The 19748-nt window shown below is 37.2% G+C and overlaps 1 protein-coding gene across 2 annotated transcripts in view; it reads left to right on the top strand.

Moving 5' to 3' along the window:
* The window catches only part of CHM (CHM Rab escort protein), a 225664-nt gene that overhangs the window by 112548 nt on the left and 93368 nt on the right, over positions 1 to 19748 (top strand). The window lies entirely within an intron of this gene.

Raw genomic sequence — 19748 nt, 5'->3', positions numbered from 1 at the left:
ATTCTGAACCCCCTCCCACCTCCCTCCCCATCCCATCCCTCAGGGTCGTCTCAGTGCACCAGCCCTGAGCACCCTCTCTCATGCATCAAACCTGGACTGGCGATCTATTTCATATTTGGTAATATACATGTTTCAGTGCTGTTCTCTCAAACTGTCCTACCCTCACCTTCTCGCACATAAGTGCAAAAAGTCTGTTGGTTATATCTGTGTCTCTTTTGCTGTCTTGCATATAGGGTCATCATTATAGTCATTCTAAATTCCACATATATGTGTTAATATACTGTATTGGTGTTTTTCTTTAACTTACTTCAGTCTATATAATAGAATCCAGTTTCATCCATCTCATTAGAACTGAATCAAATGCATTCTTTTTAATAGCTGAGTAATATTCCATTGTGTATATGTACCACAGTTTCTTTATCTATTCGTCTGCTGATGACCACCTAGGTTGCTTCCATGACCTGGCTATTATAAACAGTGCCATGATGAACATTAGGGTACACATGTCTCTTTCAATTCTGGTTTCCCCGGTTTATATGCCCAGCACTGGGATTGCTGGGTCATACGGCAGTTCTATTTCCAGTTTTTTAAGGAATCTCCACACTCTAGGAGTTTGTGACGGACAGGGAGGCCTGGCATGCTGTGATTCATGGGGTTGCAAAGAGTCGGACACTACTGAGCAACTGAACGGAACTGCACTCAACTGAACACTTCTCCATAGTGGCTGTGCTAGTTGGCATTCCCACCAACAGTGTAAGAGGGTTCCTTTTTCTCCACACCCTCTCCAGCATTTATTGTTTATAGACTTTTTGATAGCAGCCATTCTGACCAGTGTGGGATGGTACCTCACTGTGGTTTTGATTTCCATTTCTCTGATAATGGGTGATGTTGAGCATCTTTTCATGTGTTTGTTAGCCATCTGTATGTCTTCTTTGGAGAAACGTCTGTTTAGATCTTTGGCCCAATTTTTTATTGGATCGTTTATTTTTCAAGAATTGAGCTGCAGGAGCTGCTTGTATATTTTTGAGATTAATTCTTTGTCAGGTGCTTCGTGTGCTATTATTTTCTCCCATTCTGAAGGCTGTCTTTTCACCTTGCTTACAGTTTCCTTAGTTGTGCATAAACTTTTAAGTTTAATTAGGTCCCATTTGTTTATTTTTGCTTTTATTTCCACTACTCTGGGAGGTGGGTCATAGAGGATCCTGCTGTGATTAATGTCAGAGCATGTTCTGCCTAAATTTTCCTCTAAGAGTTTTATAGTTCTGGTCTTATATTTAGATCTTTAATCCATTTTGAGTTTATTTTTTTGTATAGTTTTAGAAATGCTTTAGTGACATTCTTTTACAAGTGGTTGTCCAATTTTCCCAACACCACTTGTTAAAGAGATTGTCTGTTCTCTATTGTATATTCTTGCCTCCTTTGTCAAAGATAAGGTGTCCATAGGGGTGTAGATTTATCTCTGGGCTTTGTATTTTGTTCCATTGATCTATATGTCTTTCTTTGTGCTAGTACCATACTGGCTTGAAGACTGTAGCTTTGTAGTATAGTTTGAAGTCAGGCAGGTTGATTCCTCCAGTTCCATTCTTATTTCTCACGATTGCTTTGACTGTCCGAGGTTTTCATGTTTCCATACAAATTTGAAATTATTTGTTTTAGTTGTGTGAAAAATACCTTTGTTAGCTTGATAGGGGTTGCATTAAATCTATAGATTGCTTTGGTCAGAATACTCATTTTCACCATATTTATTCTTCCAACTCACAAGCATGGTATATTTCTCCATCTATTTGTGTCATCTTTGATTTTTTTCATCTGTGTTTTATAGTTCTGTATATACAGGTCTTTTGTTCTTTAGGTAAATTTTTTCCTAAGTATTTCATTCTTTTTTTTGTTGCAATGGTAAATGGGATTGTTTCCTTAATTTCTCTTTCTCTTTTTTCATTAAGATTGTATAGGAATGCAAGGGATTTCTCTGTGTTAATTTTACATCCTGCAACTTTACTATATTTGTTGATTAGCACTGATAATTTTCGGTGACATCATTAGGGTTTTCTCTGTAGAAGATCATGTCATCTACAAACAGTGAGAGTTTTACTTCTTTTCCATTCTGGATTCCTTTATTTCTTTTCCTTCTCTGATTGCTGTGACTGGGACTTCCAAAACTTTGTTGAAAAGTAGTAGTGAGAATGGGAACCATTGTCTTGTTCCTGATTTTAGAGGAAATGCTTTCAGTTTTTCCCCATTGAGGATAATGTTTGCTATTGGTTTGTCATATATGGCTTTTATTATGTTAAGGTATGTGTCTTCTATGCCTGCTTTCTGGAGAGTTTTCGTCATAAATGGGTGTTCAGTTTTGTTAAAGGCTTTGTCTGAATCTGATTTATCATATGGTTTGTATCTTTCAATATGTTAATATGGTGTAACACATTGATTTATTTGCAAATATTGATGAATCCTTGCATCCTTGGAATAAATCACACTTGATCATGATGTATGATCTTTTTAATATGGTTTTAGATTCTGTAGGCTAGAATTTTGTTGAACATTTTTGCATCCATGTTTATCAGTGATATTGGCCTTTAGTGTTCTTATTTGATGTGTCTCTTGTGTCGTGAGGTAGGCATGTATTGCTATGAACACCTCTCTTAGCACTGCTTTCACTGAATCCCATAGGATTTTGGATTGTTGTGTTTTCATTTTCATTTGTTTCTATGTATATTTTGATTTTCAGTTTGATTTATTTTGTGATCTGTTGGTTATTCAGAAGTGTGTTTTTTATCTTCCATATATTTTTATTTTTAGTAGTATTTTTCCTGTTGTTGACATCTAATCTTAACTGCATTGTGATCAGAAAAGATGCTTGAAATAATTTCCATTTTCAAATTTACCAATGCTAGATTTATGGTCCAGGATGTGCTCTATCCTGGAGAATGTCTCATGTGCACTTGAGAAAAAGGTGAGATCCATATTTTGGGGGTGAAATGTCCTGTATAAAATACATATAATTATATTTATTAATATATGTTTTATATATTATTATATATCATATATTAGTATATATTAATATTATGTTAATATATTAATATTATATATTATAAATATTATTATATATAAATATCTATATTAAGTCTAACTGGTCCATTTTATCATTTAAAGCTTATGTTTCCTTGCTAATTTTCTGTTTGGTTGATCTGTCCATAGGTGTGAGTAGGGTATTTAAGTTCTCCACTATTATCTTGTTATTATTCGTTTCCCCTTTCATACTTGTTAAGCATCTGTCTTATGCATATTGAAAAGCAGAGACATTACTTTGCCAACAAAAGTCCATCTAGTCAAGGCTATGGTTTTTCCAGTGGTCATGTATGGATGTGAGAGTTGGACTCTGAAGAAAGCTGAGTGCTGAAATATCGAAGCATTTGAACTGTGGTGTTGGCGAAGACTCTTGAGAGTCCCTTGGACTGCAAGGAAATCCAACCAGTCCATCCTAAAGGAGATAAGTCCTGGGTGTTCATTGGAAGGACTGATGCTGAAGCTGAAACTCCAATACTTTGGTCACCTAATGCAAAGTTGACTCATTGGAAAAGACCCTGATGCTGGGGTGGGGGGGTTTGGGGGCAGGAGGAGAAGGGGATGATAGAGGATGAGATGGCTGGATGGCATCACCAACTCGATGGGCATGAGTTTGAGTAAACTCCAGGAGTTGGTGATGGACAGGGAGGCCTGGTGTGCTGTGATTCATGGGGGTTTGCAAAGAGTTGGACACGACTGAGCGACTGAACTGAACTAAACTATGTATTGTGCTGCTCCTATGTGGGGCGGACATATATTTATAATTGTTATATCTTCTTGCATTGATCCTTTGATCATTAGGTAGTATCTTTCTTTGTCACTTATCACGGTCTTTATTTCAAAGTCTCTTTTATCTGATATGCGGGTTGCTACTCCTGCTTTCCTTTGGTCTCCACTTGCATTGAATATCTTTCTTCAGCCCTTCCCTTTCAGTCTGTATGTGTCCCTAGGTTTGAGGTGCATCTCTTATAGACAGCATATATTAGGGTCTTGTTTTTGTATCCATTTGGCCAGTCTTTGTCTTTTGGTTGGAGCATTTAACCTATTTACATTTAAGGTAATTATTGATAAGTCTGATCCTGTTACCATTTACTTTGTTGTTTTGGGTTCATTTTTATAAACCTTTACTATGTTTCCTGTCTAGAAAATATCCTTTAGCATTTGTTGAAGAGCTAGATTGGTGGTCCTGAATTCTTATTTTTTGCTTGTCAGTAAAGGTTTTGATTTCTCCTTCGTATCTGAATGAGATCCTTGCTGGGTATAGTACTCTTGCTTGAAGATTTTTCTCTTTCATCACTTTAAGTATGTCCTGCCATTCCCTTCTGGCATGAAGAGTTTCTGTTGAAAGATCAAGTGTTATCCTTATGAGGATCCCCTTCTGTGTTATTTGTTGGTTTTCCCTTGCTGCTTTTATTATTTGCTCTTTGTGTTTGATCATTGTTAATTTGATTAATATGTGTCTTTGGGTGTTTGACCTTGAGTTTATCCTGTTTGTGACTCTCTGAGTTTGTTGAACTTGGGTGGGTATTTCCTTCCTCATTTTAGGGAAATTTTCAAATATTATCTCCTCAAGTATTTTCTCATGCCCATTCTTTTTGTCTTCTTCTGGGAGACCTATCATTCAAATGTTGGGGTGTTGATCGTTGTCCCAGAGGTCTCTGAGGTTGTCCTCATTTCTTTTAATTCTTTTTTCTTCTCTGCTTCATTTATTTCTAACATTCTATCCTCCACCTCACTTATCCTCTCTTCTGCCTCAGGTCTTCTACTGTTGGTTTCCTCCAAACTGTTTTTAATCTTATTGCATTGTTCATTATTAGTTGACTCTTCTTTATTTCTTCTACACCCTTTTTAAACATTTCTTACATCTTTCAATCCTTGTCTCTGGTCTATTTGTCTGTAACTCCATTTTGTTTTCAAAATTTTGAATCATCTTTACTATTATTATTCTGAATTTTTTTTCAGGTAGACTCTGTATCGCTTCTCTTTTGTTTGTTATGGTAGGTTTTTATCATATTTGCCTTTTATGATATTCATGAGAATTTCTCTGCCTTTTCACTTTGTTTAGATTGCTGTGTTTGGGGTGCCCTTTCTGCAGGCTGGAAGTTCATGGTTCCTCTAAACTCTGGATTCTCCTCCCTGTGGGTAGGATTGGACTAATGGCTTCTCAGGGTTTCCTGGTTGGGCGAGCTTGTGTCTGTTCTGGTGGGTGGAGCTGGATCTCTTCTCTCTGTAGGGGATTGAAATGTGCAGTAGTGAGTTTTGGGCTGTTCATGGGTTTGGCATGGCTTTGGGCAGCCAGTCTTTTAATGTTCAGGGTTGTGTTCCTGTTTTTTGGAGAGTTAGCTTGCTGCATCTTTCACTGGAACTTGTTGGCTCTTGGGTGGAGCTTCGTTTCAGTGTAGCAATGGATACTTTTGGGTGAGCTCTTGTCTTTTAATGTTCCCAGGAGTGGGGAGTTCTCTGATGTTCTAAAGTTTTCGAATTAAGCCTCCTGTCTCTGGCTTTCTATCTTATTGTTACAGTAGTCTCAAGACTTCTCCATCTATACGGTACGGGAGATAAAACCTCTAGGTTAATGGTGAAAGAATTCTCCACATCCAGGAGCACTCAGAGAGCTTTACAGAGTTAATAGAGAAGAGAAGACGGAGGAGCGAGATAGAGGTGTCTAGGAGGATAAAAGGGGGAGTCAAAGGGGAGAGAGCAATGTAGACAGTAATCAGATCCCTAAGTACTCTTCACAGCCTGGAATACGCAGAGCGATTCACAGTTATGTAGAGAAGAGAAAAGGGAGAAAGGAGATAGAGCTGACCTGGAGGAGAAAATGGAGAGTTAAAAGGGGAGAGAGCAATGAAGCCAGTAATCGATCCCTAAGTGAAATGGATACTGAAGACTAGATTCTAAAAGGTACAAATTTGATAACAAATACAAAAAAGATTAAAAACCTAGAGTAGAGGTTAGACTCTCAAAAATACAGTATAAGAAATACAGAACAAAATCAGTCACAAAAATTAAGATATATATGGCTGCTGCTGCTGCTAAGTCATTTCAGTCATGTCCAACTCTGTACGACCCCAGAGATGGCAGCCCACCAGGCTCCCCCGTCCCTGGGATTCTCCAGGCAAGAACACTGGAGTGGGTTGCCATTTCTTTCTTCAGCGCATGAACGTGAAAAGTGAAAGTGAAGTCACTCAGTCGTGTCCGACTCTTAGCAACCCCATGGACTGCAGCCTACCAGGCTCCTCAGTCCATGGGATTTTCCAGGCAAGAGTACTGGAGTGGAGTGCCATTGCCTTCACTGATATATATATATATATATATGGAATTTGTTTTAAAAGAAAATAAGGTTTTTTTGGAAAGGTAATAGTAGACTATAATAATGAAAGTTAAGAGTAATAACCAAAATTTTTAAAAAACTAAAAAATGATAATAGTTAAAATATATCTAGGAATTTCTCTGAAGCTGTTGTGGGCAGTGTTGGGTCAGTTCAGTGTCAGATAGTCCCTTGTTCTGGCTTGTACTTGTTCTCAAGGTCTATAGGCATACCCCAAATGCAGTCTCAGTATCAATTCCTGGGTTTCAGTCCGTTACACCTGTCACTTCCAGAGCAGTTCCCCCTTCTTTATTTTGGCTTCCTCTGTTTGCAAGTATCTTTAGTGTCTTATTTCTGCCCTGACACAAGGGAGCAAAGGTGGCCACTCATTTAGGCTTACTTGTTCTTTTGTGTTGTGGATAGTGAGGGACACTGCAAACAAATATCACTGGCATATGTGGGCAGTGCTTGCAGTGAATGGACTACACTGGGTTTGTCACAACTCAAGTCTGTGTGTACTTCCTGAATCCACACTGCTCAGGCTCCAGGGTGCTCTGCAAGGACACTGTCGCAAATGGGCCCTGCGTTTTGTGCACTTCCCAAATTTAAGGTTCTCGGGTGCTCCAGAGGGGCACAGACCCAGATGGGCTATACATTTTGTGTCCATCCCAGGTCTGAACAGCTCAGGCGACCGGGTGCTTGGCAATTGCATTGTCCCAGGGCGGGCCATGATTCCTATTCACCTCCCCGGTCTTCGCCAGTTGGTTTCCTAGGTGAGCCGCAAGAGCACAGCCCAAGGAGTGCCATGTGTCTCCTCTGGGAAGCTAATCTCAGGCTGTGACACTCCTGGCAGATGTCAACTGTCACTTCAGTCATGTCCGACTCTGTGCGACCCCATAGATGGCAGCCCACCAGGCTCCCCTGTCCCTGGGATTCTCCAGGCAAGAACACTGGAGTGGGTTGCCATTTCCTTCTCCAGTACGTGAAAGTGAAGTCGCTCAGTCATGTCCGACTCTTAGCAACCCGATGGACTGCAGCCTACCAGGCTCCTCCATCCATGGGATTTTCCAGGCAAGAGTACTGGAGTGGGGTGCCATTGCCTTCTCTGATAGTCCTATCTTAATTTCCACTGTGTATTCTTCATTGACCCATGAGTTATGTGTTTTAAAATAGCTAATATGGTTGATTCTTCTGCTCTTACTATCTAATTTAATTCTATTGTGTTTAGAAAATATATATTTACGGTACTTACTCTTTGAATTTTATGACTTAGTGCATCATCAATTTTTGGCATTTTTCCACAAGAAGAATGTGCTCAAGAAGAATGTGTTTATCTAGTTTTTAGGTACAGTTCAGTTCAGTAGCTCAGTCGTGTCCGACTCTTTGCAACCCCATGAACCACAGCACGTCAGTCCTCTCTGTCCATCACTAACTCCCAGAGTCCACCCAAATCCATGTCCATCGAGTTGGAGATGCCATCCAACCATCTCATCCTCTGTTGTCCCCTTCTCCTCCTGCCCTCAATCTTTCCCAGCATCAGGGTCTTTTCAAATGAATCAGCACTTCGCATCAGGTGGCCAAAGTATTGGAGTTTCAGCTTCAGCATCAGTCCTTCCACTGAACACCCAGGACTGATCTCCTTTAGGATGGACTGGTTGGATCTCCTTGCAGTCCAAGGGACTCTCAAGAGTCTTCTCCAACACCACAGTTCAAAAGCATCAAGTCTTCAGCTCTCAGCTTCCTTTATAGTCCAACTCTCACATCCATACAAGACCACTGGAAAAACCATAGCCTTGACTAGACAGACCTTTGTTGACAAGAGTAATGTCTCTGCTTTTTAATATGCTGTCTAGGTTGGTTAGAACTTTCCTTCCAAGGAGTAAGTGTCTTAATTTCATGGCTGCAATCACCATCTGCCATGATTCTGAAGCCCCACAAAGTAAAGTCAGCCACTGTTTCCACTGTTTCCCCATCTATTTCCCATGAAATGATGGGACTGGATGCCATGATCTTAGTTTTCTGAATGTTGAGTTTTAAGCCAACTTTTTCACTGTCTTTCACTTTCATCAAGAGGCTCTTTAGTTCTTCTTCACTTTCTGCCATAAGGGTGGTATCGCCTGCCTAGCTGAGGTTATTGATATTTATCCCACCAATCTTGATTCCAGCTTGTGCTTCTTCCAGCCCAGCGTGGCTCATGATGTACTCTGCATGTAAGTTAAATAAGCAGGGCGACAATATATAGCCTTGGTATACTCCTTTTCCTGTTTGGAACCAGTCTGTTGTTCCATGTCCAGTTCTAACTGTTGCTTTCTGACCTGCATATTGGTTTCTTAGGAGGCAGGTCAGGTGGTCTGGTATTCCCATCTCTTTCAGAATTTTCCACAGTTTATTGTGATCCTCAGAGTCAAAGGCTTTCACATAGTCAATAAAGCAGAAATAGATGTTTTTCTGGAACTCTATTCTGTTTCAATGATCCAGCGGATGTTGGCAATTTGATCTCTGGTTCCTCTGCTTTTTCTAAAACCAGCTTGAACATCTGGAAGTTCATGGTTCGCGTATTGCTGAAGCCTGGCTTGGAGAATTTTAAGCATTACTTTACTAGTGTGTGAGATGAGTGCAATTGTGCAGTAGTTTGAGCATTCTTTGGCATTGCCTTTCTTTGGGATTGGAGTGAAAACTGACCTTTTCTAGTCCTGTGGCCACTGCTGAGTTTTCCAAATTTGCTGGCATATTGAGTGCAGCACTTTTCACAGCATCATCTTTTAGGATTTGAAATAGCTCAACTGGAATTCCATCACTTCCACCAACTTTGTTCGTAGTGATGCTTCATAAGGCCCATTTGACTTTGCATTCCAGGATGTCTGGCTCTAGGTGAGTGATTGCAGCATCGTGATTATCTGCGTCATGAAGATCTTTTTTGTACAGTTCTTCTGTGTATTCTTTCCACCTCTTCTTAATATATTCTGCTTGCAGTGTTCTCTGATTTTTGGTTTTGAAGTCTGATAGGTAAAGCTTTGAGTTGTAATTTTCAAACATTACTTTATTGAAGAGTTTATCTTTGATCAGTAATAGAGTGAAATACTTTGAAATCTCCCATTATGATTTTTGATTTGTCAGTTTCTCCCTATAATTCTATCAGTTTTTATTTTATATTTATTTTGAGTCAATTTATTAAGATTGTATATGTTTCCAGTTGTTTAATATTTATGATGAATTTTATATTTTGCATAGTCTGCTTTCTCCATCCCTAATAGTACATTTTCCATTAAAGTCTATTTTGCCTAATATCAAGTAGCTACTCCAACTTTTTCATATTTGCCTATTATATCTTTCTCCATCCCTTCACTTTTCAACTAAATTTAGAGCTCTTAGTAGGAGACTATTAACATTTTTTTTTAATTCCATCTGACAATCTCTGTCTTTTACCAAACAGGGTAAATGCGATTAACAGGACTGTGTTCCTTTCTTCTGAAGTATACAATTTAAAAAATTCTTCTAGTTTATGCTCTTAGTAGTTAATGCTTTCTAGTTTGTGTGCACATGAAAATAACTTTTTTTCCCCTTTTTGTCTTGAGTAAATATTTATTAGCTAAAGAGTTCTAGGTTGGCTCTCAGTACTTTAAAATTTGAATTCCATTTTTGCCATTGAGAAGTTTGATTAGCATAATTGTCATTTCTTTATAAGTGTTATCTATTTTCTCTTAGGTCAAGCCATATGAAATTAGCACTATTAAAACTTTTCAACCTATAATTCCGCATGGCTCAAACAACTGCATTAATTTCCTCTGTCTGTGAATTGTCATTTATTATTATAGAAAACTATCAGTCATTATCTTGCAAATGTGTTTTTGTCCTCTGTCTCTATTCTCACCTTTTTGGAACCACAAATAGATATGTTTTAAAACCTAGCATTATCCTTTTCATATTTTTTAATCTTTCATATTTTCTATTTCCTTATACTTCTGCTACATTCTGAGTCCCTTATACAGGTCTGTTTTCCATTTTATTAGTTCTCTTCACTTGTAACTAATCTGAAATTTAACTCTTTTTTTTTTTAGTTCAGTATTTTTATCCTTCATTTTTAGAAGTTCTGTTTCTCCCCCTCGAAGTCTTCCTTGTCATTGTTTGATATTCTCTTTTGCTTGTTCATTTCTTTCATATACAGATATTTTGTATTCTGCCATGTGTTGTTTCTGTTGATTTATATTAATGATTTATTTACTTTTGTCATGCTTATTTTTGATTGATAATTTGTATTTGATTGATTTTAATCTGTGGAAATCTGGGGGCCCAAATTAAGTACACTTTCCTTCAAGGATTATGTCTTTTGCTTCAGCCAGAAGGCAGTAAGACTTGAGACCATTCTGACTCCCTTCAGGGGGTCTTTGCTTAATAAAGGAACTGCAGATACAGCTCTCATAGTGATACAGGCAATGTGACATTTTTTAAATTGCAGTGTTTGTTGCTCAAAACTTTTTGAGTTCAGCTCAGGATTTGTACTGTGCCTATGTATGTTTGGGGTTGGGGATTTCCTCTGGATATTTCTCTTATTTCCTTTGCTCTCAGCAGTGCAATAAAAATTACATTTAATGTAAGAAATAGTCTTTTGTTAGTAATAAGGGTCCCTTTATAGTATCCAGTTGAATATACTACTGGAAGTAGGTATTCTCAAATCTGCATTTCTTAACTGTGTAATTTTGTTTATGGTGGTAAGAAGGTTATGATTTGAAAGTAACTTCATTCTGAAAGATAGATCTGTGTGTTTCCAGACAAGTTCTTCCTCCTCCAATTGCTTGCCAAAGTAGGGATGAACGGGGAGTGTCTTGTCCCCTAGGACCAGAGTTCTTCCTATCAATTAAAACTAATAGGGGAGTTCTGTGGGTTTCTTGGGCTTCCCTTGTAGCTTAGCTGGTGAAGAATCCACCTGCTATGCAGGAGACCCCGGTTCTATTCCTGGGTCTGGAAGATCCTCTGGAGAAGGGATAGGCTACTCACTCCAGTATTCTTGGACTTCCCTGGTGGCTCAGATGATAAAGAATCTGCCTGCAATGTGGGAGACCTGGGTTTAATCCCTGGGTTGGGAAGATCCCCTCAAGGAGGGCATGGCAACCTACTCTAGTATTCTTGCCTGGAGAATCCCCATGGATAGAGGAGCCTGGCAGTCTACAGTCCATGGGATCACAAAGAGTCAGACACAACTGAGCGACTAAGGATGGACACACGTGGGTTTCTTACTCTTTTCCTCTTCCTATGGCATTGCCTAATTCAAAAGGAGACACAATACTTTCTTGTGTTCCCACTTGCCACTTACTCCTACACAACATTAGGATAAGGAATAGGGACAGAATGAACAGATCACTGGGAATGAGCAGAAGCTCACTGGCTTCCTTACCAGAACTTTATGGAAATAGAATATTTAACCTCATTCTTATTTTATCACAGAATCCCTAATTTCATTTCCTAATTTATACATTTGTAAATCTATATGTAGTATTTGTTTACTTGGTGTATTTAAGGAGAAGGCGAGGGTGAGATGTTTTGAGAGATCAGCATCGAAACATGTATATTATCTAGGGTGAAACAGATCATTAGCCCAGGTTGGATGCATGAGACAAGTGCTCGGGCCTGGTGCACTGGGAAGACCCAGAGGGATCGGGTGGAGAGGGAGGTGGGAGGCGGGATCGAGATGGGGAATACATGTAAATCCATGGCTGATTCATGTCAATGTATGGCAAAAACCACTACAATATTGTAGAGAAAAGACATTTAGATGTTTCATTTGTTTGTCCTGTACTGATAAAAATTTGAATGAGATTCTTACGTGTTGAATTCAAGACAAAACATTTGTCCTCAAAGATGATTGTAATCTTCTCAATATATATTTTTTCAGCCCTCTATATCTTTTTATCCTCTGCAGAGCCTAGCTCAGAATTTTGTATGTCGTTCATATTTAATGTTTGTTGTAAAAATTATATCTCACTTTCTCCAATTTAAAGTGAATTCAGATTTCAAAGAATGATATAATTAAATGTGTATGTACAGATAGACATTAATGACAATAACAAAAGACTTATGTTTGAAGTAGTATATTAAACTTTAGGGTGATTCTGTAGTAATCAAGGCAACTCTGAGTTCTTCTTACATATTATATATATGAATCTATGTGGTTATAAATTTTAAAAATGCATTTACTTGGCCTAGGGATATTAACTTTTAATTTTATATTTGATTCCTTGCATAATGCTTTATAATTTCATATAAATATTGTTCTGTTTTTATCCTGAAGTACTAACACTATCACCATCTATACATCATAGTCAACACTTTTTATCACAAGGTTATCAGAATTAGGTGTCACCTGTTCTGTGATTTCTAACCACCATTCTGTATTCTGTTTTAATATAACCCTCTTAAGCATTTCTCACAGCCAGTTACAGTGTGTTCTCATCAAGGCTACTGTTATAAATGACATACATGCATATTTATGTGGCAGATTCAAAGACTTTTGTAAGTCATATCCTTGCATTTTGAATGTATTCTGCATAAACATGTAACATTTTAACTACTGGAGATAACTTTCATGAATAAACACCCTTTGAGGTTTTTATCAATTTAAATCAGTAGTTTTTTTTTCTTTTCAGCAAAGAAAATGAAGCTTATTTATTATACTACCTACTACCCATTAATTTGTCAAGATACATAAATTGGACCATACTAGAAGAAAAGTCATTGAAAGCTATATATTTTTCTAGTCTAGCAAGCCATAGAATTTCCCCTACTGTATATTAGTTGGTTGATAATTTTTTTGGCACATTGCTTAGGATATGTATGCAGTATACAGTTTTTTAAACTCTAACACTATATCTTCCAGACAGAAGTCCTTTTTAAGCCCTAACCAACTAATTTATTTCTGTTATCTGTGTGGTTGGTAGCATAGTAGCCTTTAGAACGACTTTCTAGCTCAGAATAGGTTTCATATACTGTGTCATGTTTTTATAATGTAAGAAATATAGCAGTATCTATGGGACCTAACAAACTCTACATTTTTTTCTTTCTTTCTTTTTTTTTTTATAAATAAACCTAGACTGCCTGGAGATTGTTACTTGTTTTTTATAAGGAGAGAGTATTTAACTGATAGTTTACTGGGTAATTCAGCCTTCCATTCTTCAGGTTTCAGCCTAGATTTTATATTTTTAGTTCTTTTTTCCCTTTAATGTAGTGAGATTATTAAAACATAAAGAATGAGTCCATTTTACTTTCAACACATAATATAAATTTTGTGTGTGTGTGTAAAATCAGGTGCCAGGTATTTGCATTCAAATGGCATTTTCCTGAATATTGTATATAGAAAATTCAATAGATGTGCCGTCTACCTCAGGAAGTTTTCAGCACACCTTGATTAACTTATAGCTTTTTTTTTAATAAAAAGAGAATGACAGAACGCCAGAGGTCTAAAACACAAGTAACTTGCTCAAGATTATAGGAATAGCATGGAATGCAGGAAAGGAAATCTCCCATTTGATACATTCGGTCAGTAATGGCAGAAAGAATGATGCCCCAAATGGGCCACATAGATGCTACTATGATTTTGTTGTAAACATGGAATTTGTTTTTTAATATAAAATGTAAGACATTTTATATTGCTTTGTCTTTTTCTTCTTCTTCTTTAAGAAAATACCTTCTTTAGTCTAAAGTCAAAGATCAAAACGTACGCTTTACTGAATATCATATTGTTCTGCTTGGAGAACTCATAGTACAAAACATCTCTCAGGCCAAAGTAACCTGCTTATTTTATTCTGTAATAACCAAATTTTTTTTTATTCAGAGAATTTTCAGAAATCTAAGAGATGTTTGCTAAACTGGGTCAACATATTTGAAAACTAAGAGAAGCCTTAAAATTGACCAAAGATTATACTGATGGAAAATTTTACGAGTTTATGACTTCAACTGCATGTTGTCAGAAAGAGCAACATTTGAGATGCTTTTTAGTGTCTGCTTTCAGTGTTCTTTCCCCTTCACCCAAGAGTGGACTAGGTTATGGATCCAGGTTCTTTAACACTACATTTTTTCCTCCTAAACAGCATTCTCCTTAATCCATCTTGTAAAAACCTCCCTACTATTCTACTAGCGATGGAACAGAAAAAATTAAAGTTGGAAAATGCTCTTAAATTGTTTTGACTGGTTGTCTAATTTTACAAATGAGGGAAGTTAACATAAAAAGAGGCTGAGGCTAGAATCCAAATTTCCTGATATGCTTTCTTCACAATTCTCTTCTTATATAGTGCTTCTTCAAACAATGTTTTCTGAAAAAAAAAATTTAAGAGAAAGTTAATACAAATATTGTTATTTGGGGGGATTTTTAAATATTCATTGTTTAACAAGTCGTAATTTGCTATGATTTCTCCTCTCACTGTCAGTACATAGTCACTACCCCTTCAAAAAAAGGCAGAAGAGAATAAGGGCTATTCTTATTGTTCTAGAAACATGTTCCAATTCTATGCCCAATAGATAATACCAGTTTAGATGAATAAAGCAATTATTTCAACTTCCCAAATTTACCTAATTGATAAAGGAAAAACAGACCATGAACAAATCGATCTCACTCACACCTCTATAACTTGTATGCATGCATTTGATAAATACTAATGCAGATAAACTGTGGAAAATTCTTAAGAGATGGGAATACCAGACCATCTGACCTGTCTCTTGAGGAACCTATATGCAGGTCAGGAAGCAACAATTAGAAGTGGACATGGAACAACAGACTGGTTCCAAATAGGAAAAGGGGTATGTCAAGGCTGTATATTGTCATGCTGCTTATTTAACTTATATGAAGAGTACATCATGAGAAACGCTGGTCTGGAAGAAGCACAAGCTGGAATCAAGATTGCCGGGAGAAATATCAATAACCTCAAATATGCAGACAACAACACCCTTATGGCAAAAAGTGAAGAAGAACTAAAAAGCCTCTTGATGAAAGTGAAAGAGGAGAGTGAAAAGTTGGCTTAAAACTCAGCATTCAGAAAACTAAGATCATGGCATCTGGTCCCATCACTTCATGGGAAATAGATGGGGAGACATGGAAACAGTGTCAGAATTTATTTTTGGGGGCTCCAAAATCACTGCAGATTGTGACTTCAGTCATGAAATTAAAAGACGCTTACTCCTTGGAAGGAAAGTTATGACCAACCTAGACAGCATATTTAAAAGCAGAGACATTACTTTGCCAACAAAGGTCCGTCTAGTCAAGGCTATGGTTTTTCCAGTAGTCATGTATGGATGTGAGAGCTGGACTGTGAAGAGAGCTGAGTGCCGAAGAATTGATGCTTTTGAACTGTGGTGTTGGAGAAGACTCTTGAGAGTCCCTTGGACTGCAAGGAGATCCAACCAGTCCATCCTAAAGGAGATCAGTCCTGGGTGTTCATTGGAAGGACTGATGCTGAAGCTGAAACTCCAGTACTTTGGCCACCTAATGCGAAGTGTTGACTCATTGGAAAAGACCCTAATGATGGGAAGGATTGGGGGCAGGAAGAAAAGGGGATGACAGAGGATGAGATGGCTGGATGGCATCACCGACTCAATGGACATGGGTTTGGGTGGACTCCGGGAGTTGGTGATGGACAGGGAGGCCTGGTGTGCTGTGATTCATGGGGTTGCAAAGAGTCAGACACAACTGAGCTACTGAACTGAACTGAATGCAGATAAGCCTGGTAGCCATTATGTTTTACACATTTTTCAGACTAGTTAGCATTGATCTGTTTTATGCTCCAAATCCTGTTGATTTCCTCCCACAGTATCATAAGTAGAACTCCATGATACAACTAGGTGCAAAATCTGGCCCTGTGTCTAATTGGTATGTTTGACAAATGGAGTGTGTGTATGTGTGTGTTTGTGTAAAGCTTGATTATTGAATCAAGCCTTCAATATTTGAAATTGTTCAAAAATTGCCAGAGTGAATTAAAAAGAAATGTATTAATTAATTGAACATTGAGTATATAGATCCTATGGTTAAGTAAGAAATATTTTCATAGTGGATCACTGCCCATTTTTCTTTTTGTAACACTGCAGCTGAATTGAACTGCATTGAAATATGATAAGGTTCTTAACCTAGGGTGCACTGAACTTTGGAATTTATACATAGCAGATTATATGTATATCATTATAAAATGTAAAATACTCATAATTTCATCAAATTTTCATAGGCATCCATGACCCTAATAAAAAGGGTTGAGAACCATTGTTTGGAATTTTTTAGAAAAGATAGCTTTTTTTTTTAACTCAGATACTCATTCCTTAAGAGCTTATAAAAGGAAGAGGCTCAAAAGAGTGAATAGCCAAGGTGCTTCTAGGCTCTGAAGACCAGAGAGAGATGGGAAAATTTGGAAAATACTGCTATTGGAACTGTTATTTACAGGCACTTCTTTGGGTAGATGAAAGCAGATATCTGTGTTCTAGTGGTGTGAAGGAGAGGTAAGTTTTGTGCACTGATTCAGAGTGTACATTTTAAAGCCAGACCAATGGGGCCAAATCCTGGTTTCACCATTTCCTAGCTGTGTATAATTGGGAAAGTTCTTTATCTCTCTGTGCTCCCATTTCTTCATTTTTTTCCCATGGGGATAATAATGATAGTATCTACTTCATAAGCTGTAAGGTTTAAAATGAATTAGTATCTAGAAAGTGCTTAAACTAATCTTAGTAAATACTGCGAAAGTATTAGGTGTTATTACTCTTACTATGATTGTGATAATTATCACTGCTATTGCTATTGCTGCTGTTTTAGAATGCCATGAGGGCAAATATGAAACCAAGTTAGGGACTGAGCCAGATTTGTGTTCTAATCCAGAGGGTCAGCAAACTTTTTCTGTAAAGGATCAGATAGTAAATAGTTTAGGCTTTGCAAGCCATATGGTTTTGGTCGAAACTATTTGTGGTCTTAAGACAATATGTAAAAGAATGGACATGGCTGTGTTAAAAAAAAAAAAGTTTATTTACAGAAGTAGGTGGCAGGTTTTCTGATCCTAGTGTAATCAACTGGGTAGACTTGTGCCTACAAAAACATAATATTTTTTTTGAAACCCTGATATTAGGAAATTATACAAAATTGCCTCATCGCAATGCCTGACATATATTAGTCATTCATTAAGTATTTGATGGATAAGTTGAGTAAATAGTTAATATATATGAATTGCTGTAAAAATTGCATGTTAAAGGACTCATAGAGCTGAGTTTCTCAAACTTTCACTTATGTCAGAATTTAAAAGATTACTGTGTCTCATACCTAGAGTTTCTGACTTGCATATCTGAAGTGGGGCCTGGAAATTTGCATTCTAACATATATCCAGATGTTGGTGCTGCTTGTTTAGGGAACACTGCTGAAGAGGAAGCAACTACGGGAATTGCTCTCTGTGCCTAATTCTAATCAATATGGAGGATTTAGTTAAAGTGACAGAAAGCTTGCGATGAAGCATCTGTGTCATTTGTTGTAAGTTTGATTATTTTCATTTCTTCCCATTTAATTCAACAGCTAGTTTTAAGCATCTGTTCTCTGCTTAGTAATCTCCTAGGTATAGTGAATAGTGGACACACATGAAAAAGAATATGACGTAGACTTTGATGGCAGTGTCAGTAGTGTTTACTGTAGTTGAGGAAAGAAAGAAAATGCACCCTCATGGACTAGTTAAAGAATAAGAAAATATATTTCATCAGGTTCCAGAATGTGCAGTGTAGGAATGAATGACATCAGTACCTAGAAATTATTTGAAGGAGCCTAAATAGATAAGATGTGAAATTAATTTAATCAAGGCACACAGATGACACTTAGGAAGTTACAGAAATCTCAAGACTGCTCTGTTAACCCATCTAGAAAAGATCAAGAAGATTTGGCTTCAATCTGTGCCAAGAGCCATTAGTGGTCTGACCCTACCCTGTCATTGAACATGGTCCATTTCTGTGAGATGCGTAATTATTCCAGAGGCTGTTGGTTTAGGCCAGAGTTTCTTAATCAAAGTACTGTTGACGTTTTTGACAGGATAATTCTTGCTGTGATGTTGTAAGAGCTGACCTGTGCATTTTAGTATGTATAGCAGCGTCTGTGGCTTCTACACACTGGATGCCACCACCTTCACCTACCTACTTGTGACAGATGAAAACATCTCCAGGCGTTGCCAAATGTCCCTGAGGGCAAAATAATGCCTATTTGAAAAGTACTGATTTAGTCCAACTCAGTATATAATTTGGTGTAGTCTACTGTAGCTAAATGTTGATAAGCAGGGAGAATAAATCTTACTTCTCAATTTTTGATTCTATGATCTGGAACTATGTAAAAATTCTTTAAAGAACAGAGCAGTTCAAAATCTCTTGGCATTTGGACCAGTGGAGTAATTCATGTAGGTCATTTAGCAAAGTACCTGTCAGGAGATGTTAGATATCTTCTGAAAAGCAAATTCTTGGGTAACATATAACATTTTTAGTAGTTAGGGAAAAAAAGAAAATATTGAAAAAAAAGGAAAGAAAACATATACACACTCACTTTTATAAAGAAATGGAAGTCCTTTTTCCTACCTTGAATTCCACCATTGTTAGTTGCATATCTTCCCAGATGTCTATGTATGAACATGTATGTATATGTATACTTAAAATGTAAGGGGCTGAATAGTTCTCTGGTATATAGACTTATGTGCCATAATTTATTTAACCATTTTCCTGTTGTTGGTGTCATCATATATAATGAAATTATGTCTTTATTATTTAAAAAATATAATTTTATGTACAGAATTTTTGGAAAACAGAAACAGAAGTATTACTATTTATTATTATAATTAACTAAATCCCATCATCTGTTAACAATAATCACACTGTATTTTCTTTCCCCTTTTTTCAATCTACACATTTAAAGACTACAAGTAATAACAATCCTCTTATTTTTTTTTATTTGGCCTCTTGAATTATAGCATAAGACAACTTATAGCCATCATCTTAAAAATACATATCTTAGCTTAAATAGACAGAAGTGGAAGGCTGGATAAAATAATCGTTCTTCTTCAAATTCATGGGTCCTTAACCTGGCACCCAGTGCCTGGAATAAATCACCTAGGTTTCAGGAATTTGGGGGTAAACACCCTGAAATTGCATGTCAAATTTTGTGTGTGTAATGTGCATAGCTTCATTTTTTGGGGATTCCTAGTATTTTTCAGTGTCTCATAGAGTGTATCACCCCTTAAAAAGGTTAGGAACCACTGAAATGTACAATTTCAGTTGACAACTGCCCTTATTAGAATAGCATTGTGGAGTAGATTAACTTGACAAGAAAACTTGTCTCTATAAAGTTTGAGAACTATTATTTGAACAGAATTTTTATAAACTGTAAAATACT

Source organism: Odocoileus virginianus, chromosome X (genome assembly GCF_023699985.2).
Source record: "Odocoileus virginianus isolate 20LAN1187 ecotype Illinois chromosome X, Ovbor_1.2, whole genome shotgun sequence".
In the NCBI taxonomy this organism is placed as follows: Eukaryota; Metazoa; Chordata; class Mammalia; order Artiodactyla; family Cervidae; genus Odocoileus; species Odocoileus virginianus.
This window is presented reverse-complemented; position numbering and strand designations above follow the sequence as displayed.